This window comes from Pseudophryne corroboree, chromosome 7 (assembly GCF_028390025.1).
Source record: "Pseudophryne corroboree isolate aPseCor3 chromosome 7, aPseCor3.hap2, whole genome shotgun sequence".
NCBI classification, from domain to species: Eukaryota; Metazoa; Chordata; class Amphibia; order Anura; family Myobatrachidae; genus Pseudophryne; species Pseudophryne corroboree.
The window spans coordinates 37425288-37450184 of record NC_086450.1 but is presented as its reverse complement, the minus strand read 5'-3'; the positions used below and the strand labels follow the sequence as shown (position 1 = coordinate 37450184).

General features: G+C 46.4%; 1 long non-coding RNA gene across 1 annotated transcript; it reads left to right on the top strand.

The window, feature by feature from the left end:
* The first annotated feature begins 672 nt into the window (after positions 1–672).
* LOC134944466 (uncharacterized) lies at positions 673–23696 on the top strand. Its single transcript, XR_010181862.1, has 3 exons — positions 673–1050; positions 5544–5604; positions 23646–23696. It is a non-coding gene; the product is annotated as an uncharacterized LOC134944466 (long non-coding RNA).
* The last annotated feature ends 1201 nt before the right edge of the window (positions 23697–24897 follow it).

The following is a 24897-nucleotide window of genomic DNA, read 5'->3' as shown; positions in this document are numbered from 1 at the left end:
TATAAAATTTTCCCCAGAGACAAACTGGCCCATTGTGAGAAGGTATCCAACTAAGGTCCATATTAATATTACCTATGATCTAGAGTAAAATCATAGCCTTTAATAATGGACAGTAGATAAGAAAAATATATACATCCATATGTGTTTACTTTTATAACAAAATGATGCTATTATCATTCTCTGTTATATTTATGCGTGTATTGTTATTATGTTCCCCCACGATGTGTGTTTATTTATGGCCATTCATATATTATATGTTAGGCACAGTGCTATAACCTGGGTATTCCAATCAGCCTGGTATAACATATGGTGTAATTCAGGTGACATATGCTGTAACCGGATCACGTCGGTCGCGCACGCGCACCACGCATGTCTGGCCGGGTGGAACGCACTGCGGACTTCCGAGTTAGGTGGAACACAGGGCGGACTTCCCGGCAGGTGGAACGCACCGTGGACATTCGAGACTTCCGGTCCGCATATTTAGGTTATATATTGTCTTTTAAAGCCTAGTTTTCTGTTATCTTTCTCTCAATTCGATTAGATGATGTCTATATAAAAATATAGTGACTCAAAAATACTATTAAGGGTATTAAAATAGTCCGTAAAGGTACGGTTTTGACCTGCATGCCCCAGCATGCACTGGTGCTCATCATTTCCTGTCATATGGGCATAAATAGCTCACAGTCCACCCCCAGCATGCATACCTTGAAAAAGACCGTAAAGTCGAAACGGCATTGGTGCATGCTGAGAGTGGAGACTTTTTAGCCCCCGCATTTGTTTTTATCTATTTTAAAGCAAGCTGTTTGGTCCCTTTAACCTGTGAGGTCACCCTTAGGTTTGTCATAGAGTGGGCATTCCGGATTTCCCCACTAGTATTGGAGTTTTCTCATCTTCTCCACAAAGCCTTAGCAGGTACCTAACAGTAGTTTATAGGGTCTACTTGCTTGTTATCTATTTTTATTGAAAAATAAAGAAAAAGTTTTTTCATCAAAACTCCAGTGGATCCATATGTAAAGATACCTTTATATGCGGAAAGAACTCTTCTAACACGTGAGTGGGGTACGCTGTGCCTGTATGAATATTCACGATTAACACTAGAAAAGATACCTTTATGTGTATTGTAACAACCTTTGTTATGTGAGTTTTGGTACGCTCCATTCAATCCTGTGATCGGTGGTGAGACTCTATCCCTCCTTCTATCAAGTTAACCACACATCAAGGCTCTATTTCTGGATGTCACGAAACAGAATTTAAGAAATTACTACACATTGGATTTCTCTTTGTTTGTTTTTTTCATATATGCACTGCGGACGTTTGGATCATACCGGATGACCTAAGGACTCTTTTTTTGAAGATCCAACCGTATTGTAGACTTCCTTTTCATTACTCACACAAGTTTTGACTTCTGTTGTTGATTTCTTGTTGCCTTTGATCGCTTCAAGTTTGTATTAATGCCTGCCATTAACATCTGTATAAACAACGAGCTCTGATGTAATTTTTTATAATCATTGCATTTTGATATCATTACTTTTTTAATAACGGATCAGTACTATAAATCATTACTAAAATCACAAATAGATATATGTCCTGGATGTACAGTAAATATGTAAATGTACATTACCTGCAGAAAATGACAACGATATTGCCAACACAAAAATAAGCTACATATAGACATTTTTCAACAACTTGGGAATCTTTAAAGTTCTATCATCTAAAAACAGTTAAAAACTCATAAATAACGGGAACATTACAGGAGGCCACATGGAGCGCCCCTTTAGCGTTCATTTGCTCCTAAACCTAAAAAAAATGAGAAGCAGTTTCTATTAGTTATTCCACCAGGTGCATTTCCTCTCCTAACGACACTTCTTAAATTGCGTGTGGGTAAAAAGGTAATTTGGTCTCACACCATTAAAAAGTAATGGAACCCTTGATGATAAGAAATGGCACAGCTAGCTTGTTGGAAAACGTTTAATTAATAAAGTCATAAAAATATTGTGAAGCAAGGCAGTTTGTGTGAGATCTTCACTAGATAAACAGATACAACCTACACCCTTCTCCTGCTGGAAGATTTTAAAAATGGGAAAATCGGAAGCACCCCAAACACTGTATGAAAGGAAAAAAGAATAAGATGTTATTTACAACTTTTATTTATATGGCACCAATATGATCAAATAAGGCTAAAGGGCCAGGGCCAGGTGAGTGCTTGGGTAGGCACGCCCCTTGGGTGTGGCCAAGTCAGTGGGTGTGTCTACGCACTATCAAGAGATGTTTGGCTAAATTATGTATGCTTTTGTGAAGTTGAGGGTGTGGTCACAACATCTTGTAGGGAGTGATTACACCTCCCCCAGCAAGCACAGGCTCACAGAGATGCAAGGCCCAGTTACATTGTAGGGTAGATTAACTAATGGCTCTTAAAACGCACAGGATTGTTACCACAGAACATCTGTCAAAATCTTGAAACCTATGCGCATCTCATTATTTTTGAAGGAGCCAGCCAGGGGTGGGTACAAATCACCTGGGACCGAGCCTCTGTAGGGCCCAAGAGTGCAATGTTGGTATTTCCATGCTCACCCCCCCCCACACACACACACCCCTCCCCCCCTCTTCCTCATGATGATGTGATCATGTTCCCCAGTGGGTGCACCACAGATATACACATAAGTAGGGGACATAGATTTGTCCCCAACAGTGGCCACATGCCCGCAGCACCTTGGTGGCCCGGTATAAGAAAATATACTTGTATAGAGTTGTCAAGATACTTGTTTATTGAGAATTTTTTTAAAGTGTCCTGTGCTTTTTTTATTGTTTTTTTTTTATTACCTGTGTGTTTGTTATTCTTATTGTCTGCTAGGTAGTGTAGTTAGTTTGCGGGAGGAGTACTCTTTGGTTTGTGTTGGTGGGGCTTTAGAGAGGGGGTCCTGGCATTGACACTGTGGATGACGGAGGAAGTCAAATAGGCCAGGAAGTGGCAGAGGAAGTGGGTGCTGTATTCACTTCTCACGTGATGAGAACTGCGCTCACATTAGTTATATGGTACACAGGAGAGAGACGCCACTGAGCCGCAAACGGCAGCTGTGGAAAAGGCTAATGGCTGACGCTTGTGAGCACACAGACTGAAGCTATTGGCCAAGAAGTTTACAGCACACAATCATTTGTGCAGGGGAGTATTCAGAAGGGGCATTTCATGCCTGGAAGGGGCCGTGTGCTGATATCTGGGGCAGAGCTGGATTAAGACTTCAGGGGGCCCGGGGAACGTAAAACATGGGGGGCCCTCAGGTGTAAAATGAAAACCACAATACAAATATATATATATATATATATATACACACTCACACTATACAGGAACCTCAACTTCAAATGTAATTAATGACAAAATACAGCCTGTCTCACGTTTGCTTGACTCACAGAACAGTAGGAAAAGAGCTTGAAGTTCTCTCCTCCAATTAGCACATCCACATAGCATGTTGTCAGCTGTGACTGTGTGCACTGTGCAGTGCACGGCACGCTAGGAATCCTGCTTCCTCTGGCTGCCGAGTGACAGCTCAGCTGTCCAATGGTATGTGCAGCAGCAGCAGCCTGCAGCTCCGTGACTGGCTGGAGTGTAGGCTGCAGCTACACACACCATTGGACAGCAGAGCTGTCACTCGTCAGGCAGCCCAGCAAAGCTCTGCAGCTGTGAAGCGGTGTCAGAGGGGAGTGCAGTGCTGCGGATCAGATCAGTACATTGATCCGATCTGTGGCTTGTGGAGGGGGGCCCTTTCAGATTAGGGGGCCCGGGGTACTTAACCCCAGAACCCCCCCCCCCCCCCTTAATCCGGCTCTGATCTGGGGTCATGCGCAATATCTCTGTAATAATGGCCAGGGCACCATTCTTCAAGCACCAGAAGAATGGCGCTGCCGGCTACAAGGTGTGTAAATTACATTTGTGTAGGGTGTTGGTCTTCCTTTACTCATTGGGCCGTGTGCGTACTCCCTCCACATATCTCAGGGTAAAGTTGCAAGTCTCTCTATATACAGAATTAATGGTGAGATAGGCTAAGGCCTATCCTTTTTCAAGATATTTCTGTATTTCATATGTGAATGAACAGCTTGAGGTCTACGAACACTGGTGTATCTATAATGGGTGTATTGTGTACGGTGCACAACAGCCCCCGGGAACCAAGGGGTCCCACACTGCAAACCCTGCACCCATTTTTTCAAAACTTACACTCCGGAGTCCCACGCCGGCGGCAGCAGCACTCTGAGAACCCCCAGGAAAATGGCACGGTGGCCATTTTCCTGGTGGAATAGGAAAAGCACTGGGAAAATGGCTGCCGCACCATGCGCACTAAACTGTCGGACAGAGTTAAGGTCTCCTAGTGATACTAGTGCCCAGAGTCTATTGCTCTGTCTGCTAGAGAGGAGGGGGCCCAGACGGAATCTGCACACGGGCCCCACTACCACCCACCTCCCCTTTGATAGTCTGTGTTGTGTATTATTTTCCATTTGTTATTTCATTGGTCCACATTGTAATATTACCTTTGTTTATGTCTTCGGATATGTTTTTAGTTTTACTGTATTGGACATCTTTAAATAAAATAATATATAAATAAAAAGTTGCAGGTCTCTTGAAGTTAAGGGGGATACGTCTCCCACTATGTCACTCATATACAGTAAACAAGACGGCGCAAGCTCAGCAATAGTACCGGCGGCCATCTTAGTACAGGAATGAAGTGTCATCCCTTGAGGAGCCATTTTGGAGACTTCCCTTCCCTAACGTCAGCATTTACTATTATGTTCTTATTCCCCTGGGCTGACTTTTTGCATTTTTTATTTTTTCCTATTCATATTTTGTCCTTTTATTCCATTAAAACTTTAACAAAGTCACTGACATCTGTTGATTATCGGAGACAAGAGAATGGAAGAAAAAAGCAGGCAGGATACTTTAAAAAGTCAAATTGCCTAACCCACTATTTAATTATACACGAATGTAAATGGGCCATTTTTCCATAGCTAGTTATTACATTCTCTGCGTTACACTTTCCTGAATCTCACCATCTCTCCAGCTTCCTGCTATATAATTGTTTGGTTGCATTATTGTCTATATGTGTTTTTTTTTTTTCTTCTATTTTTTTTTTTTTTTTAATGTGAGTGCAGCGGGGTAAATCTTGGTTTTCAGCCAGCCCCTTGTTCTTCATCTGCTTAAGCTTTTATAGATGAAGATTGCTATAATTATCAGAATACCTGCTTATTTCTGAAGTATTATCACGGCACCCAGCTGGCATTTACAACCAATTAACAAGCTTTGTCATTAGTTGCATAAGGGATATCTCTGAGTATAGCCATTGTGTGCTAATTTTCTGTTTTAGATAATCAGTTTGGCCATCCGAAATGCGAGACGGTACTAGAGGTGAAGGTTGACACCCTGCGGTAGGCCGTAAGAAATTGCTATCCTCGTCCTATAGACAAAGACATGCAGCTATTTTGTGATTGCTGTAGTGCTTACAACTGGCGTTCACTTCTAAAGTCTTTCTGTTCGTTTTTTTTTTTTTTTTTTTTTTAAGGATGGAGGAAGTAAAGAAAGAAAATAGTGTTGAAGATAAGATGGAAGGAGTACGGATTAAGGTAAGAATAAAACGTATATCAGTGTCTCCTAAAAAAAGAAGAAGAAAAATTATTAAAAAAAACAAAATAATTATGTCATTTTATCTCGTTTTTTGAGGCAATTCTTAGTTTGACCGCAGGCCAACGGTAATTTTACCAATTTCAGCTAATGCGTGAGAGCTTTTAAAGGGGAACAAGCGGGGCCTTTGCAAATGGCACCTCGATAATTAATTCTGTCCATAGGCGTCCAAGAAGAAAAATAACATAGGAAATTGCGCCCCCCGATGTGTTTTGTTAAAGAAGCGCGTACAATAACCAGCTAGGGATATTAATATCATGTCCGGGAGCGGCGGAGTCTTCCATACAAGGATTGCATTGAAGAAGGGATTAAAACACATGTATGTATTATGGTGTGCTACTAGAATTCATTCAGGGATCAGATTACATGCGTTCTGATGGCGACACATTTTGCATGTTCATTTCTGTTTTCTATCTCACTCTCCATCTGTTTATGGTGACAACATTTTTGGCTTTCTAATTAAAAGGTAAATGGATAATATATATATTTTTTTTAAAGTAGATATTGTGAAAAGGCATTATTTGCTAATTGTAACATTGGGTCAGATTTATCAAGCCTTGGAGAGTGAGAAATTGCACGGTGATAAAGTACTAGCCAATCAGCTTCTGTAATTTTTCAAAAACAGCCTGTAACATGACAGATAGGAGCTGGTTGGTTGGTACTTTATTTATCCGAGGATGCAGCATCAAATCTCTTGAAACACCATCAGCTGGCAGAGTCACCCAGACTGGCCGCAGCAGCTCCGTCGTTGAGGCCAGGAATTGCAGGCTCTGGCCTTAGCACCCCCACAAAAGGGAGGCGATACGCCCCTTCCCCGCCCCAAACAGCTGCAGATTGTCATCACTTGACGTCTGCAGTCGTACAGGACCCATACTGCACATGTGACACTGCCCTTAATGCGCCAGGACCTGAATGAGGCCCTATGTTCTTAAACTACTCTTTGTCAGTAACAAGTAGGCAGTGTCCTGACTATCACATCAGGATAACCAGAGGTGATGTACTGTGATCTGCGCTCCCTACCAATGGCTGAAGGTGGTGGTTGGGGCGTCAGGTGGGGTATGGGAATACTGCGCACCCCTTAGTCCGTGGAAATACTTATCAGATACTTATCAGATATTCCAAAGTATTAATATGAGATCAAGAGGGGGGCTTGGGCGAAACAAAATAAGCCCAAATATAGATTCATTGACTGAAATGTGATTTGTTGTAAATGTGTGATAAATGCGATTTAACCACAAAAACTTTGTAGATCGTACCTAAGGTCCCATATGGTCTTCAGCAAACATTAAAACTGATGTAAATATAAAGCAGCATAAAAACATAAATGAGCACATACAGGAAAAATTCTGTAAATAATATACAGTATACAGTATATAGTAAAAAACACAGGATAACGGCCAGTCTTTACTGCGGCACCCCTTGTGGTGTAACTTTGAATAGGTAAATAATGGTAGGTAGGTTCAATGTAGCGAGTTAATAGCTATGCAAGTTTATAGAGATATAGGGGTTCGGTATGTATTACCGGCGGTCGGGATGCTGTCAGTCACATGACCAACAGTGGCATCCCAACACTGAAGATCCCAACACCGGATGGGGTAAGTATTTTCTCCCTTACCCCCCTACTCTAACCGTAACCCTCGTGGGGTGGCGGCTGTGGCTAACCCTGTGGGGTTGGCAACTACGGCTAACCCTCAGGGGGTGTTGGATATGGGTATCCCCCCCTCCAGTGCCTAACCCTAACCCCTCCCCCCATGCCCTAATCTTAACCTGTACCCTGATACTTACTTTCCTGATGTTGGCTGTCAGTGTTCCGGCGCCAGTCTTCTGAGTGGTGTCAGGATTCCGGCATCAGTCACATGACCTCTGGCATCACGACCGCCGAGAACTCCTGTGATGTATTAATTCCTGCACGTTTACCTCTGTCCAGAGCTAGGTTGTGCTAGCCGCGGCTAGAACCCGTTACGTGCCGATGGTTAAATTAGTGGGGTCTGCTGTGATCTCCGACCCACTTGGGAGGATAACCAGATCAGCGTTTCCAAGTGTAGACAACAGACAATAAACACAGTTGGGCAGCACAATGATGCCAGGATTAGCACAGAGTTCCTGGGTTTGATTCCCTCCAAAGGATTGTCTGTGTGGAGTTTGTATGTTCTCTCCGTGCTCCGAATACACTAGTTTCCTCCTACACTCCAAAAACCTAGTAGTCGGTTAATTGGTGTCTAATCTGTGGGTATGTATATGTGGTAGTGAATATAGACTGGAGAGGGGCGGATGTGAATCACTAAACAGTCTCGGAAAGGTCTTGCAGAATATGTGTGCTCTAGATAAATAATAGTTAATAATAGCAATATAATATTAATAATGATGCACAGTCCGGGAAATATATCGTTCAGCCTGCCGGCAAGTTGCAATTGTATTTATTTTGCAGCTTCAGGCTCACACAGAAGAAATGTATGATTATCCAGCCATAACCTCTCCATCACTCAGTAGGCAGTTATCTGCTAGATGCGGAATAAGTGCTTGGAAACCATGTACTTAGCTGACAAAACACCCAGCAGATAGTGAGAGATCTGGCTCCCGCCACTTGTTACTGCATACTGCAACCATTTTATCAGAGCCTGTATGGCTGCGGCTGCAAATTGACGCTTGACCTTAATAGATTGTCACAATGAGTAACTTTTATAAAATAACGTAGACAGATAAAACGTTTTCTCTGTCCAAACACAAATACTGCCCTGGATCTTCTCATCACTAACAGGCCTAGCTAAACTTCTGCCCCGACTGATTCAGTACCTGAACGCAGGTCACGTAGCATCTCCATACACAATTCATATTGTGAGTTTAAACCGTTTAAATCGCAAAACTGGTATCCGGTTGGTAGATAGACAGTGTCTAGATAGACAGTCAATAGATTGACACCATATGTTAGACAGACTAGAGGTCGAAAGGGTCAAAAGGTCGACATGAAAATGGTCAACATAAAAAAAGATAGACTCGTAGGGCCAAATGTAATAGAGTGAGAGTTTCAGAAAGTGAGAGATTTGGTAAGGTTTTGCAGTTTTTTTAAGGTGGCAATCATTTACACTGCAAAACCAGGCTGATCTTGCAGTGTAAATGATTGCCACTTTAAAAAAAAACTGCAAAACCTTACCAAATCTCTCACTTTCTGAAATCCTCACTCTATTACATTTGGCCCATGTTTTTTTTTTATTTATTTTACATGTTTTTTGGACTAAAAAAGAAAAAAAGTTCTGCGCTATAAATTTAGCAGCTCCATTTGGTTGAAATCAATATAAGTTAAGTATATGGAGCGCTTTGTGTTTTTGTGTGTGTATCAAATGCTGAAAAGAAAAAAATTACAGATTAAAAACAATTGTGGATTTAGATGCACTTCAAAGTACCATGCAATGTTTAGGCTCTTTTTGGAGGGTTTGTATGAAAAGTCCCGGTCTCCAAGATTGTAACTGCACCGGTATGTTCCAGACACAGCGATAAGGATCCCCAGCAGGTAGTCTAACTATCCCTATCCTACCTTTGGGTCCTGATGTTACGTCTGTAGCAGTTCATACAGTTGCAGTAGCCGGCATCTCCTTTTCCTTCCCGACCGGAAAGTTGGTCGGGTGCCGCAGAATGTCACTTCCGGGTGACGTGGTGACAGGACTTCAAGATCGACACGTTTCATGCTTGGCGGCACTTCGTCTCGGATGTTTGATTGTTCTAAGGAGGTCTCTTTTATTCCTCCTTGTTGAAAAAACTTTATTTAAAACACTTGTTAAAAACGGAAGTTACCCACCGTAACTTCTTAAAAAAGGCGGCAAGCACCTGTTTCAGCATTTGACTCTATTGTGTATAAAATATATGTGGAATATAATATGATATAACTCTAAAATTTATGTATGTACAAAAAAAAGAAGAATTTACTCACCGGTAATTCTATTTCTCGTAGTCCGTAGTGGATGCTGGGAACTCCGTAAGGACCATGGGGAATAGCGGGCTCCGAAGGAGGCTGGGCACTCTAGAAAGATTTAGGACTACCTGGTGTGCACTGGCTCCTCCCACTATGACCCTCCTCCAAGCTTCAGTTAGGACACCGTGCCCGGACGAGCAGACATAATAAGGAAGGATTTAGAATCCCGGGTAAGACTCTTACCAGCCACACCAATCACACCGTACAACTCGTGATACAATATCCAGTTTGACAGTATGAAAACAACTGAGCCTCTCAACAGATGGCTCAACAATAACCCTTTTGTTAACAATAACTATTGTACAAGTATTGCAGACAATCCGCACTTGGGATGGGCGCCCAGCATCCACTACGGACTACGAGAAATAGAATTACCGGTGAGTAAATTCTTATTTTCTCTAACGTCCTAGTGGATGCTGGGAACTCCGTAAGGACCATGGGGATTATACCAAAGCTCCCAAACGAGCGGGAGAGTGCGGATGACTCTGTAGCACCGAATGAGAGAACTCCAGGTCCTCCTCAGCCAGGGTATCAAATTTGTAGAATTTTGCAAACGTATTTGCCCCTGACCAAGTAGCTGCTCGGCAAAGTTGTAAAGCCGAGACCCCTCGGGCAGCCGCCCAAGATGAGCCCACCTTCCTTGTGGAATGGGCCTTTACAGATTTTGGCTGTGGCATTCCTGCCACAGAATGTGCAAGCTGAATAGTACTACAAATCCAGCGAGCAAAAGACTGCTTAGAAGCAGGAGCACCCAACTTGTTGGGTGCATACAGGATAAACAGCGAGTCAGATTTTCTGACTCCAGCCGTCCTGGAAACATATATTTTCAGGGCCCTGACAACGTCTAGCAACTTGGAGTCCTCCAATTCACTAGTAGCCGCCGGCACCACAATAGGCTGGTTCAGGTGAAACGCTGACACCACCTTAGGGAGAAATTGGGGACGAGTCCTCAACTCTGCCCTATCCATATGGAAAATCAGATAAGGGCTTTTACATGATAAAGCCGCCAATTCTGACACTCGCCTGGCTGAAGCCAAGGCTAATAACATGACCACTTTCCACGTGAGATATTTCAGATCCACGGTTTTTAGTGGCTCAAACCAATGTGATTTTAAGAAACTCAACATCATGTTGAGATCCCAAGGTGCCACTGGAGGCACAAACGGGGGCTGAATATGCAGCACTCCTTTTACAAAAGTCTGAACTTCAGGTACTGAAGCTAGTTCTTTTTGAAAGAAAATCGACAGAGCCGAGATCTGTACTTTAATGGAGCCTAGTTTTAGGCCCATATCCACTCCTGCTTGCAGGAAATGCAGAAATCGACCTAGTTGAAATTCCTCTGTTGGAGCCTTATTGGCCTCGCACCATGCAACATATTTTCGCCATATGCGGTGATAATGCGTTGCCGTAACATCTTTCCTGGCCTTAATAAGCGTAGGAATGACTTCTTCCGGAATACCCTTTTCCTTTAGGATCCGGTGTTCAACCGCCATGCCGTCAAACGCAGCCGCGGTAAGTCTTGGAACAGACAGGGCCCCTGCTGTAGCAGGTCCTGTCTGAGCGGTAGAGGCCACGGGTCCTCTGAGAGCATCTCTTGAAGTTCCGGGTACCACGCTCGTCTTGGCCAATCCGGAACCACGAGAATTGTGTTTACTCCTCGCTTTCTTATTATTCTCAATACCTTTGGAATGAGAGGCAGAGGAGGGAACACATAAACCGACTGGTACACCCACGGTGTTACTAGAGCGTCCACAGCTATCGCCTGAGGGTCCCTTGACCTGGCGCAATATTTTTTTAACTTTTTGTTGAGACGGGACGCCATCATGTCCACCTGTGGTTTTTCCCAACGGTTTACCAGCATCTGGAAGACTTCTGGGTGAAGTCCCCACTCCCCCGGGTGGAGGTCGTGTCTGCTGAGGAAGTCTGCTTCCCAGTTGTCCACTCCCGGAATGAACACTGCTGACAGTGCTAGTACATGATTCTCCGCCCATCGGAGAATTTTTGTGGCTTCTGCCATCGCCATCCTGCTTCTTGTGCCGCCCTGTCGATTTACATGGGCGACTGCCGTGATGTTGTCTGACTGGATCAGCACCGGCTGGTGTAGGAGCAGGGATTTTGCTTGACTTAGGGCATTGTAGATGGCCCTTAGTTCCAGAATATTTATGTGAAGGGAAGTCTCCTGACTCGACCATAGTCCTTGGAAGTTTCTTCCCTGTGTGACTGCCCCCCAGCCTCGAAGGCTGGCATCCGTGGTCACCAGGACCCAGTCCTGTATGCCGAACCTGCGGCCCTCTAGAAGATGAGCACTCTGCAGCCACCACAGTAGAGACACCCTGGTTCTTGGAGACAGGGTTATTAAGCGATGCATCTGAAGATGCGATCCGGACCACTGGTCCAACAGGTCCCACTGAAAGATTCTGGCATGGAACCTGCCGAAAGGAATTGCTTCGTAAGAAGCCACCATCTTTCCCAGGACCCGCGTGCAGTGATGCACTGATACCTGTTTTGGTTTCAGGAGGTCTCTGACTAGAGATGACAACTCCCTGGCTTTCTCCTCCGGGAGAAACACTTTTCTCTGGACTGTATCCAGAATCATACCCAGGAACAGCAGCCGTGTCGTCGGAACCAGCTGTGACTTTGGGATATTCAGAATCCAGCCGTGCTGGTGCAGCACTTCCTGGGATAGTGCTACTCCCACCAACAACTGTTCCTTGGACCTCGCTTTTATTAGGAGATCGTCCAAGTACGGGATAATTAAAACTCCCTTTCTTCGAAGGAGTATCATCATTTCCGCCATAACCTTGGTAAATACCCTCGGTGCCGTGGACAGTCCAAACGGCAGCGTCTGGAATTGGTAATGGCAATCCTGTACCACAAATCTGAGGTACTCCTGGTGAGGATGGTAAATGGGGACATGCAAGTAAGCATCCTTGATGTCCAGGGATACCATGTAATCCCCCTCGTCCAGGCTTGCAATAACCGCCCTGAGCGATTCCATCTTGAACTTGAATTTCTTTATGTATGTGTTCAAGGATTTCAAATTTAGAATGGGTCTCACCGAACCGTCCGGTTTCGGTACCACAAATAGTGTGGAATAATAACCCCGGCCTTGTTGAAGTAGGGGTACCTTGATTATCACCTGCTGAGAATACAGCTTGTGAATTGCCGTTAGCACCGCCTCCCTGTCTGAGGGAGCAATTGGCAAGGCAGATTTTAGGAACCGGTGGGGTGGGGACGCCTCGCATTCCAGCTTGTACCCCTGAGATACTATTTGCAGGATCCAGGGATCCACCTGTGAGCGAACCCACTGATCGCTGAAATTTTTGAGGCGACCCCCCACCGTACCTGGCTCCGCCTGTGGAGCCCCACCGTCATGCGGCGGACTTGGAAGACGAAGCGGGGGAGGACTTTTGCTCCTGGGAACCTGCTGTTTGTTGCAGCCTTTTTCCCCTACCTCTGCCTCTGGACAGAAAAGGCCCGCCTTTTCCACGCCTGTTTTTCTGGGTCCGAAAGGACTGAACCTGATAAAACGGCGCCTTCTTAGGCTGTGAGGGGACATGGGGTAAAAATGCTGACTTCCCAGACGTTGCTGTGGAAACTAGGTCCGAGAGACCATCCCCAAATAATTCCTCACCCTTATATGGCAACACTTCCATGTGCTTTTTAGAATCTGCATCTCCTGTCCACTGGCGAGTCCATAAGCCTCTCCTAGTAGAAATGGACAATGCACTTACTTTAGATGCCAGTCGGCAGATTTCCCTCTGTGCATCTCTCATATATAAGACTGAGTCTTTTATATGGTCTATGGTTAACAGGATCGTGTCTCTGTCTAATGTGTCAATATTTTCTGACAGTTTATCTGACCAAGCAGCGGCAGCACTGCACATCCAAGCTGACGCAATAGCTGGCCTAAGTATAATGCCTGTGTGTGTATATACAGACTTCAGGATCGCCTCCTGCTTTCTATCAGCAGGTTCCTTGAGGGCGGCCGTATCCGGAGACGGTAGTGCCACCTTTTTAGACAAACGTGTGAGCGCTTTATCCACTCTAGGGGGTGTTTCCCAACGTGACCTATCCTCTGGCGGGAAAGGGAATGCCATTAGTACCTTCTTAGGAATTACCAATCTTTTATCAGGGAAAGCCCACGCTTCTTCACACACTTCATTTAATTCATCTGATGGGGGAAAAACTACGGGTAGTTTTTTCTCTCCAAACATAATACCCTTTTTAGTGGTACCAGTAGTTATATCAGAAATGTTTAACACCTCTTTCATTGCCTCAATCATACAGTGAATGGCCTTAGTGGGCATCAGGTTTGACTCATCGTCGTCGACACTGGTGTCAGTATCAGAGTCAACATCTGGGTCTGCTTGAGGTAGCGGGCGTTTTAGAGCCCCTGACGACCCATGCGACGCCTGGGCAGGCACGAGCTGAGAAGTCGGCTGTCCCACATTTGGCATGTCGTCGATTTTCTTATATAAGGAGTCTATACGTGCACTCATTACTTTCCATAAGCCCATCCACTCAGGTGTCTGCCCCGCAGGGGGTGACATCCCTTCTAAAGGCATCTGCTCCGCCTCCACATCATTATCCTCATCAAACATGTCGACACAGCCGTACCGACACACCGCACACACACAAGGAATGCTCCGAATGAGGACAGGACCCACAAAAGCCCTTTGGGGGGACAGAGTGAGAGTATGCCAGCACACACCAGAGCGCTATATAATGCAGGGACTAACTGAGTTATGTCCCCTATAGCTGCTTTTTATATTATATGTGTATTGCGCCCAAATTTAGTGCCCCCCCTCTCTGTTTTTACCCTGTTCTGAAGTGTAGACTGCAGGGGAGAGCCAGGGAGCTTCCTTCCAGCGGATCTGTGAAGGAGAAATGGCGCCAGTGTGTCTGAGGGAGATAGCTCCGCCCCTTTTCCGCGGCCTATTCTCCCGCTTTTTTCAGGATTCTGGCAGGGGAATTTACCACATATATAGCCTCTAGGGCTATATATTGTGGTATTTTTGCCAGCCAAGGTGTTTTTATTGCAACTCAGGGCGCCCCCCCCCAGCGCCCTGCACCCTCAGTGACCGGAGTGTGAAGTGTGCATGAGGAGCAATGGCGCACAGCTGCAGTGCTGTGCGCTACCTTGGTGAAGACAGATGTCTTCTGCCGCCGTTTTTCCGGACCTCTTCTTGCTTCTGGCTCTGTAAGGGGGACGGCGGCGCGGCTCCGGGACCGAACACCAAGGACTGGGCCTGCGGTCGATCCCTCTGGAGCTAATGGTGTCCAGTAGCCTAAGAAGCCCAATCCGGCTGCAAGCAGGCGAGTTCGCTTCTTCTCCCCTTAGTCCCTCGCTGCAGTGAGCCTGTTGCCAGCAGGTCTCACTGAAAATAAAAAACCTAAACTATACTTTCTTTCTAAGGGCTCAGGAGAGCCCCTAGTGTGCATCCAACCTCGGCCGGGCACGAATTCTAACTGAGGCTTGGAGGAGGGTCATAGTGGGAGGAGCCAGTGCACACCAGGTAGTCCTAAATCTTTCTAGAGTGCCCAGCCTCCTTCGGAGCCCGCTATTCCCCATGGTCCTTACGGAGTTCCCAGCATCCACTAGGACGTTAGAGAAATAATGATAACTGTAAATACCTTTAAAGAAAGACATTCAGTTCAGTATCGGTATTGAGGCCATGGGGTTTCAGGGTTTTTAGTTCACAAATCCATTTTGTCTCGACTTTTTTTAATTCTGTGGATAGGTCCCCTCCTCGCCAATGTGTACTGATTTTTTGTATGGCCATGAATTTTCAACCGTCTGGATTTCTTTCATGTTGTTCTGTATAGTGCTGGGATACACTATGGGTACCAAGCCCTCTTTAAATGTTATATACATGTTCTGCTATGCGTGTTTTTAATTTCCTTTTCGTTTGTCCAACGTATTGTTTGCCACATGGGCAGTCAAGTAAGTATATAACACCCTCTGTTACGCATGACATCTGTTGTTTAATACCATAGTTTTCATTAGTCTGATTCGATTTGAATGCTATTTGGGGTTGAGTAGTTCTCCTTCCCAATTGTTTACATCCTATGCACGTTAAACATGCATGGAATTCTTTATTTACTTTTGTTTTCTGTGGATTATCTATTGTAATAAAACTGTGCGTCAATTCTTGTTTCAAGTTCTTTGCACGTCTGTAAATCACTTGTGGGTTGGGAGGATTAATAGTTTTAAGATTCTTATCTAACTTTAATATGTGTTTTTGGACTATTTCATACCTTCTCTATCCATGTCGGCATAGAGTTGGTTATAAACCTTGTGGCGAGCCCGAAGTGTGGCGAGCGGATGCCTTTCTACAATTGGGGGTCCCAGATGACAAAACTATCCACACAAACCACAAAAATGCAAAATACATGGTGGCTACCTTTTTTTTTTGTCTACCTGTTTCATGTTGACCTTTGACCCTGTCGACCTAATGTCTGTCTAACATATGGGGGGAGATTCAATTCTTTTCACCCCTTTCCACACTCATTCTGTTTCTGCCCTCAGGGACGTTGTATCATTATTTCAACTCGCTACCCCCGGAGTAGTGAGGCACCCAACCCTTTACACAGTAAACCTGATTACTATGGGCGCAATATGCGCGATAACGGAGATAATTTTAGAAAGGAAATTGGGCGTGATATGTAATTTGAATCTCACCCAGGGTGTCTATCTATTGACTGTCTAACTAGACACTGTCTATCTATCAACCCACACCCGCAAAATTACAACTCCTGGGCCTAATTCAGACTTCATCGTAGATGTGCAAGAAAAACGCACATCTACGGTCAATTTTCTTTCAAAATTCCGGGGGACGCCCAGCACAGGACAAGTCCACCTCACATACCGGATCCAGGCCCCTCCCGCAGACATGCGAGAGCATTGCACGGTGGCAATGCTTTCGCATGTTTTGAGTAGCCCTCTGCTTGCGCAATCTAGCTGCGAAGGCAGATGGCTACCCGCCATGTTAATGATCGCAGCGGCTGCGTGTGACGTCACTCGGCCGCCAGGGCCGCCCCGCAAATGGTCTGGTCACACCTGCATTGCCCGTACCGCATCCCGAAAACGTCCCGTTCCTGCCCCCCTCTAGGTCTTAAACTGCGTTCTGAAGAAAACGCAGTTTAGGACCTTGCACATGCGCGTACCGACGTAAGCGCATGCGCGAATGTGCAGAAATCGCTTCATAGTGATATTTACACATCCGCATCAGGGTCTGAATCGGCCCCTATGTGTCGATCATGTGAGGGGGCCGCCCTGCACAGGGCAAGGCCCCCTGCTGAGAAGGCAGACGTAGGACCACCATGTTTTGGGTTGCAGAGGCTGCGTGTGACATCACACAGCTCCCGCGGACCGCCCCACAAATTGTCCAGATAAGCCTGTGTTGTCCGGACTGCCCCCTCCCCCCATCGCCACAACGCCGCCCCAAAAAAACACTGCATCAACGCCCCCGCATGTCCCTCCAACGCCTCTGCCTTCCAATCACGCAGAGGCGTTTGTATAAGTGAGATGCCGTTGCACACTGCACAGGGGCTTCAGCATGCGACCGCATTACAGATGCAGAATTAGGCCCCATGAGCGCAAGAGCACAATGTGAAATTGAAACTGCGCTGTGTCCTGGCATTTTTGCATTAGCTGAATGGTGAGTGGCATCACTAAGGCACAACCCTCCACCCCCGCTATCTGCCACTGCACTGCTAATGTCAGGACTGCAGACAAGGCCACCTGCCCATACTGCCTTGGAGTGTGAGAGCAAGTAGACTGTACTAGGCCGAGCATAGCCTCCTTCCTACCCAGCCACAGTCCACCCGTGCCAGGTCTCCCAGGGCCTGGTACTTTGAAGCTGTCACACCCCTCTTGGCACTCCTGGCTGCAGGAGGAAACAACACTGATTGGTATCAGGCCGGCCACTTCATCATCATGAGGGACCATCAATGGGAGAATGTCTTTATCTTATATTTTTTCTGGGGCAGGTGTGTTGAAGTGGACAGTGCTGCAAATGCTCCTGAAGCCTTTTAATGCACAATATGTGCAAACAAATTCCGGGATACATTATGTGTCGCTTTCTGCACAAAATCACCAATGTGATGCAATTCAGTGCAATTATTATTAACAGTTGTGCATACTTGCCTACACTCTCATAACAGCCAGGAGCAGCGGTGGCCCCCACCTTTGAAGAGGAGGGGAGCTGCTGCGGGCCAGATCCAGGAGAGGAGGAAAGCCGATGTCCTGCTGCCGACAGCACATGCGTAGTCAAGTGGTGGCTTGACTGTTCATGTGCAAACCCCCGGCTTCTATGGACTGTCTTGGCTGCAGTCCATAGGAGCCGGGGTTTGCGCATGTGCAATCAAGCCACAGCTTGACTGAGCATGTGCCGATCGCTCACAGGGGATCGCAGCAATCTACAGTCGGCAACTACAGTAAGCAGTTATGTATGCAGCCCTTTGCAGAGAATACAGATGAAGCCAAGCTATTCGTGACGTCCGCACGCCCCATTCACTAGACCAGTGGTTCTCAAACTCGGTCCTCAGGACCCCACACGGTTCATGTTTTCCATGTCACCCAGCAGTTGCACTGTGTATCTATCACCAACTGTCACATTTTAAAAATCTACAGGTGACCTGCAAAACATGGACCGTGTGGTGTCCTGAGGATCGAGTTTGAGAACCTGTGCACTAGACGGATTGCCTAGTACCATCGGGAGTGCTCGTATGCGATGGAGCCGCCTCAGATGAATGCGGCTCCATCTGTATTTAGTCAATCACATCAGTCCCTGTCCCCGTGGAGCTTACACTCTAAGGGGGTCATTCCGAGTTGATCGCTCGCTTGCAACTTTTTGCAGCGCTGCGATCAGGTTAATTCTCTGCAAAACTGCGCATGCGTATGCACCGCATTGTGCAGGCGCGTCGTACGGGTACAAAGAGGATCGGTGCTGGGTGATGGATTTAATGAAGAAACCATTTGCACAGCCGATCGCAAGGTGATTGACAGGAAGAGGGCGTTTGTGGGTGTCAACTGACCATTTTCTGGGAGTGTTTGCAAAAACGCAGGCGTGTCCAGGCATTTGCAGGGCGGGTGTCTGACGTAAGTTTCCAGGACCAAAAAGACTGAAGTGATGGCAGCGGCTGAGTACGTCCAGAGCTACTCAGAAACTGCAAAAAAAAAAATTGTGCCGTCGGCTGCAAAAGCGTTCGCACACTTGCAAAGCGAAAATACACTCCCCATAGTAGGCGACTATCTGATCGCAGCGCAGCAAAAAGTTGCTAGTGAGCAATCAACTCGGAATGACTCCCTATGTTCCCTGCTGCTACCCAGAAACACACACATTGCATTTAGTATTTGTAAACAGCCACATAACTTACCTGTCTGTCTGTAGAGTGTGGGACGAAACTGGAGTGTCTAGAGCAGTGATGGCTAACCTTGACACTTCAGCTGTTGTTTAACTACACATCCCAGCATGCCCTACATCAGTTTTAGCATGGCCAAATTGCAAAACTGTAGAAGGGCATGCTGGGATGTGTAGTTCAACAACAGCTGGAGGGCCGAAGGTTAGCCATCACTGGTCTAGAGGAAACCCACGCAGACACTATGAGAACATATACACTCCACACAGATAGAACTCTGATTAAATCGCCCATAAACCCATTGTTGTGGAGCAGCAATGCTAACCACTGTGCCAATTATCAATTATCACTGAGGCTTTATTTTTGTTTTCCTTTGACTTATCTACCCTTATTAATCCAGCTTTTTCCAGAGTTGTTAGCAGAGCACATAATAACCAACCCTCAATAATAGCAGGTAAATTACAGGAACAGGTACCTCCCTTGGTTGTTGAGCAGATAAGCAAGTTGGTGTCTCTATAAAGCACAGTCTCGTATAACCAGCGTGGACACTTAAGCAGGTATATTGCGGGAACAGGTGAACAAACTGGTGTCTCTATAAAGCACAGTTTCATATAACCAGCGGGAACACTTCAGCAGGTATAATGGCTTGAATAACCCTGCTGGGCGGAGCTTGCATAACAGTCAAATAATTCCCACCTTTCACGTAGTAATCAATACACAGGTATAATGGTTTGAATAACTCTTCTGGGCGGAGCTTGCATAACAGTCAATTAAATCCCGCCTTTCATGTAGCAATCAATACCAGCATTCCTTAATAGCAGATAAATGCATTGACATTAACTCTTACACTGCTGGGCGGAGCTTGCATAAAACAGTCAGTAATAATCTGCCTTAGTAATAAAGCATTTGCCGAATAGAAGACAGTTGCATAAATATAAATATATGTCGCTCCTGACGTATCATTCAATCTGGGGAGCCCACCCCCTTTACTATCAACCAACAGAGGAGCTTACTTCCTTTAAACAAGAACTTGTGGGGTACATCACTGAAGGGGAGCCTACCCCCTTCTTACTATAACCAGAAGGGGAGCCTATCCCCTTCTTACTATAACCAGAAGGGGAGCCTACCCCCTTATTAATTAACTGGTCCCCCATTTGCAGAGTTCTGTGCAGCGGAAGTGTTGCTGGGGCAGAGTTTTGGCAGCGTAAGGGTTACAGTGATCTTACCCCCTGCTACGGTGCTTCTGCCACCTCCGAACTGCTCCTCGTCTTCGGCGCCACCCGGTATGCAAGGCACCGCAGCGGGGATGCGCCCTTGAAGCAGCCGCTGACACAGGATTCCTCTTCTGCTCCGGTCCCGGTCTTCTCTCCACCGCTGGTCCGCGCCGTCCTCTCTCTGGTCTCCAGCCGCAGGTCAGCTTTTCTCCTATCCAGCAGGCTCCGGTCCGCGCCGTCATCTCCCAGCCACCAGGGGTCCTCGACGGGGGTCTTCTTTCCAGGGTCGTCCTCTGCGATGTCTGCGCACCCCGTCACTGGCTTCTGCCTGGTCCCGCGTCTGTTCAATGCAGTGCCTGGAAAGTCCCCCTGGGGCCGTTCCTCCACCTGCTCCTCTTCGGTAGCGATCCGCGCTGGACATCTCCAGTTGTCCCCACGATCCTCTTCACCGGCAGGCAGCGGCGTGGACGGCTCATCCTCCCCAGGGGTCCTCACTTCCGACCAGGTCTCCGGCTCTGCTCCCCGGTTCGCTGCGGTAACCGGATTTTCCCTTCGCTTCTTACGGCGCAGACGGACACACGACCCGACAGGCGACTCCACTCTCCAGGTTGGTCATAGCTCCTGATCCTAGCGGCGGCTTGGCTGGGCAGCAGACAGGCTTCAGCGGGGGGGGGGGGGACTCCGCACATCAGGCTCCTGGTGGCTACATGGCGACACCTTCCCCAGGTAGTCTTCCCATTCCTCCATGGGCTCTCCTCCTCCCGTGCTGTACTGCCTCTTTTGTAGGGGTCTCTCTCCCTGGACCTCCCCTCTCCTGGGTCCTCACTGGCTCCTGAGCCCCAACAACAGCCTGCCCTGCAACCTGGTAGGCCTATCAGTGAGGGGACCAGTGTCCTGGGTTTTGTGTTACTGAGGAAGGGGAACTAATTATAGAAGGCAGTGGCGCCAAATATCTAACTCCTGGCCTGTCAGTTATCACAACAGTGCAGCCCATGCTCTATCCTGGGCTTTGTAGTTCCACAATGATAAAAAAAAACAAGGGGGTCCCCAATTCCTGTAATACTTCAGGGTATTACAACATGTTATATCTGCCCCCCCCCCCCCCCCCTTCAGTGCACATGGTTTTGCCCAACTGCTAACAAATTTGCTGCTACGTTCAGGTCTGAATTATCCCCTCTGTCTATACACCCATATGTTGGGTACAAGGTCACCAAGTACAGAAATCCTACCTGCAACTCCCACTAGCTTCAGCAAGTTGCCCTATCCGTGCCCCAGCCCTTCCCTGTCCTCTATGATATGTATTGTTCGGTACTTATGCTATGGCATTCCGCTGTGTATTTAAGATCTAATTCCCTGTTGATGTGCAATGTTTTGTGTATTTTCTCCGTATGGCGCTGCAGTAATTTTGCTGGCACCTTATAAGTAAAAGATAATAAGAAAAGTAATAACGTCAACTATTAAGAGATGCACATAGTTGATATAATTTACCAAAAGTCCAAAACATGCACCAGCGCATTAGGTTTTGGTTTGCAAAACAGGGTATTGAGGCCGCTAGGCATCACTTTTGAGAACTTATATCCCAGGGACCCTTCCTATACCTTCAGCCTCATTTACGTTTCATGTCCCACAAAACAAAATCTTGTCCTTACAGTATATGTCAGTGTGATTCCAGGAGCACAACTGGGCCTAACCATGCACCCAGCAAGGAACCCGCTGACCTGGAGAGATCTGCTATTCACAGCATGATACACCATATATACACCCTTTTTATACACGGACCATGAGCTTCCACAAACTGTGGGTGGATTCGGGCAAAAATAGCTGCATGTTGTCAAAAACACAACATATGTTGCTTATCCACGGTTCGGTGCTTTAATGAATGATTTTCAGTGATTGGACAGTGGCATGATCACTGTGTACCTCCACCTGTACAAGGGAGGGAGATACCTGGAGGAAAGCAGTAACAGCCCCCAATGCCCCTCCACCACCAGAACATGCTGTATGCTAGGTCAGTACTTATGACACATCTCCGAGAGTCTCTCCAGGTTCCTGGATACACTTGTCCCATGGTCCAGTAACAATGTATGTTATGCAGGGCCGTCTTTACGTACGGGCTCAATGGGCAGTTGCCCAGGGGCCCCATCAGTATAAGGGCCCTAGGCTAATAGCTGAGGGTCCCCTCTTTACAGGGGTACCAGAATCGGCCCTGGGGAACCGGAGATATCTGTCTTCAAAGCAGTAGTCCCCATCCGAGCCTGTTACTTGTTCTTCCCAGCCAGATATCTCAGGTTCTGCCTGACTTACAGTTTTTCTGATGGTATAATCCAAAATCTGGGACTCCCCCCTTTGGTGGACACTGGCAGCTTGTCTCTAATATGCCCAGAACCAGAGATATCAGCCTTCCAGCAGCCGGTCCCTGCTCCGGCTCCACACGCCTGGGATGCAGTTTTATATTTTCATTGGTGAATTGCTCTGGCTCCTGACCTCTGATCCCCAAGTCCCCAGCACCTCCTGAAAGGTGAGACTCTCTAGTGTTTTATCCCACTGAAAGCTAAAAAATCTATTACCGAGAATTGGAGACATCTGCAGTCAAGCAAGCTGCCCTCCCACCGGAAAATTATGAATATTAAGCCCACTCCACTATCCACCCCTCCCCTGTGTATTAAACATGCACTACCACCCTGGAAGTCATGTACCTGGGCCCCTTCATTCAGCCCAATGCCCCTTTCCACAGTTTAGTGTTATCCCTCCAGCCCCATCTCTGTAGTAAAGGAGTAACTAGCAGAAATTACTGCTCAAGGTCCTACATGCTGAGTGGAAGATAGAACACCCACTACCGCTCGCGGGACATCAAAGCTGTCTCTGATAGCACACCCCACCCCTACCGCTGCAGGATGGGTAGGGGCCCCAGTGCATTGCTGTGCCCAGGGGCCTACACTGCTGTTAAGACGGCCCAGATGTTGTGTGCCGCAGTCTTGCCTCCTGTAAATTTGTATTTAGTGGGTGTTTGGAATAGGGCTTCCTGCATACAGTATCTCTAAAATGTATGACCATGCTCACTGCTCCATTCTGTAGCTGAACATATGTTTGTTAGCTGGACTAATTCTTAGATTTGCCTCACTTTGAACAGAATATGAAGGGCTATTTATGGTTTTAAGCCCATAAATGAGGCTTTAATAAATCGCATCTGTATTCCTATTTCTTTGTTTGTAGTGCACAGTACAGTGTAACCCTACCTCTCAGTTGGCGTGCCTCCACCCAAGCGAATATACCCTGGCTTGCTTGGGAAAGCCGTCCCGGGTTAGGGTATAGGGTGATACTATTAATTCTAGGTAAGTATCAGTAGGAAATGTGATATTAAGCAGGGAAAATAGGCTCCTCACCTTGTTAATCCCTGGATGTCATCTAGTTTCTCTCTTTCCTTGGTATCTTCCAGAATTCTCCGGATAATAACTCCTAGAAACCCAGTGCCAGCTATAACAGGTAAATGGTTTATTTATAACTCTATATATGCAGTAGAACACCTTCTATGGGTGACCACTGGGTCTATACTACTCACACACTTTCTAAACCTATAAATGTCGTTAGTTCTATTTCACAATAATAGTGCATGCAATACAAAAATGGAACCGGTTATACTGAAAAATAGGCGTAGTGAATAACCCATATGAATAGCAGAGTTATTTGAGTCTGTCTTGAGACGGGTAAGAATATCATATTATCTCTTTATATCAAATACTCCTACCCTGTTGGTACACAGTTGGGGCCCTGAATAGCAATGATGATGTGCAGGTAATTGCGGATAACTGGTCCCTGGTGTTCTCTCCAGTAGAACAACTCAGTTGGATGTAGATGACACCTGGGTCACCAGTCCCTCTATCTTCCTACAGTTATTGGGCTAAATACCCTTGTATCCTAAGGGTTACGAATTGGTTGCAGCAATTTTGGAGCTCTTGAATGGTGCAAACCCGGGTTTGTTAATACTGCATCTCCCTGAGTAGCCTTTGTGTGTTTCGAGTATTGATTTCCAGTTCCCTAGATTAGTTAACTTCAATTAAGCTGAACTCAATATATTTCATGCTGCAGGGTTAATTTCCTGAAGGGTCCCCACGCTTCAACTGTGAAGTGGAGTTGAACTATTTCTCCGCTCTACCTTCTGCCATCCTTTCAGGCACTACCCCCTTCTACTGCTCCAACAGCAGAGAGCTCATGGCGGCTATTCAGACAGGGCCTTACCCAGCGACTAATAGCTTGCTGCCTTGGTAAGCCTGGGATATAGTAATTCATATGCATAACTTGTGAATATGTATGTCTCTTGTGAATACAGCTTACTATTTCTCTGTAATTTGCATTACAAGTACTTTTGTCCCTTTATACGTGTATAATCGCAGCAGTCAGATGCAATAGTACATTGGGGATATTACCAACAGATGCATTAACTGTAGAACCCAAAGCTGGGGGGTTGAAGTGCCAACATCAATCTCTATCTGACTATCCACTACTGTGGGTTTCAGGGTGGCTATATGCTGGTGTGGATGTCCAACCCTAGAGTGATGACAGTCCAACACTGTGGTGAAATGATAGGTGATAGGTGCACACTATTATACCTCTCTCTGGGATTACACTGCCACCAGTAAATCTCCTTCTAATGTATAGAGGGAGCAGCTCCGCCTTCCGGCCCGCCTCTT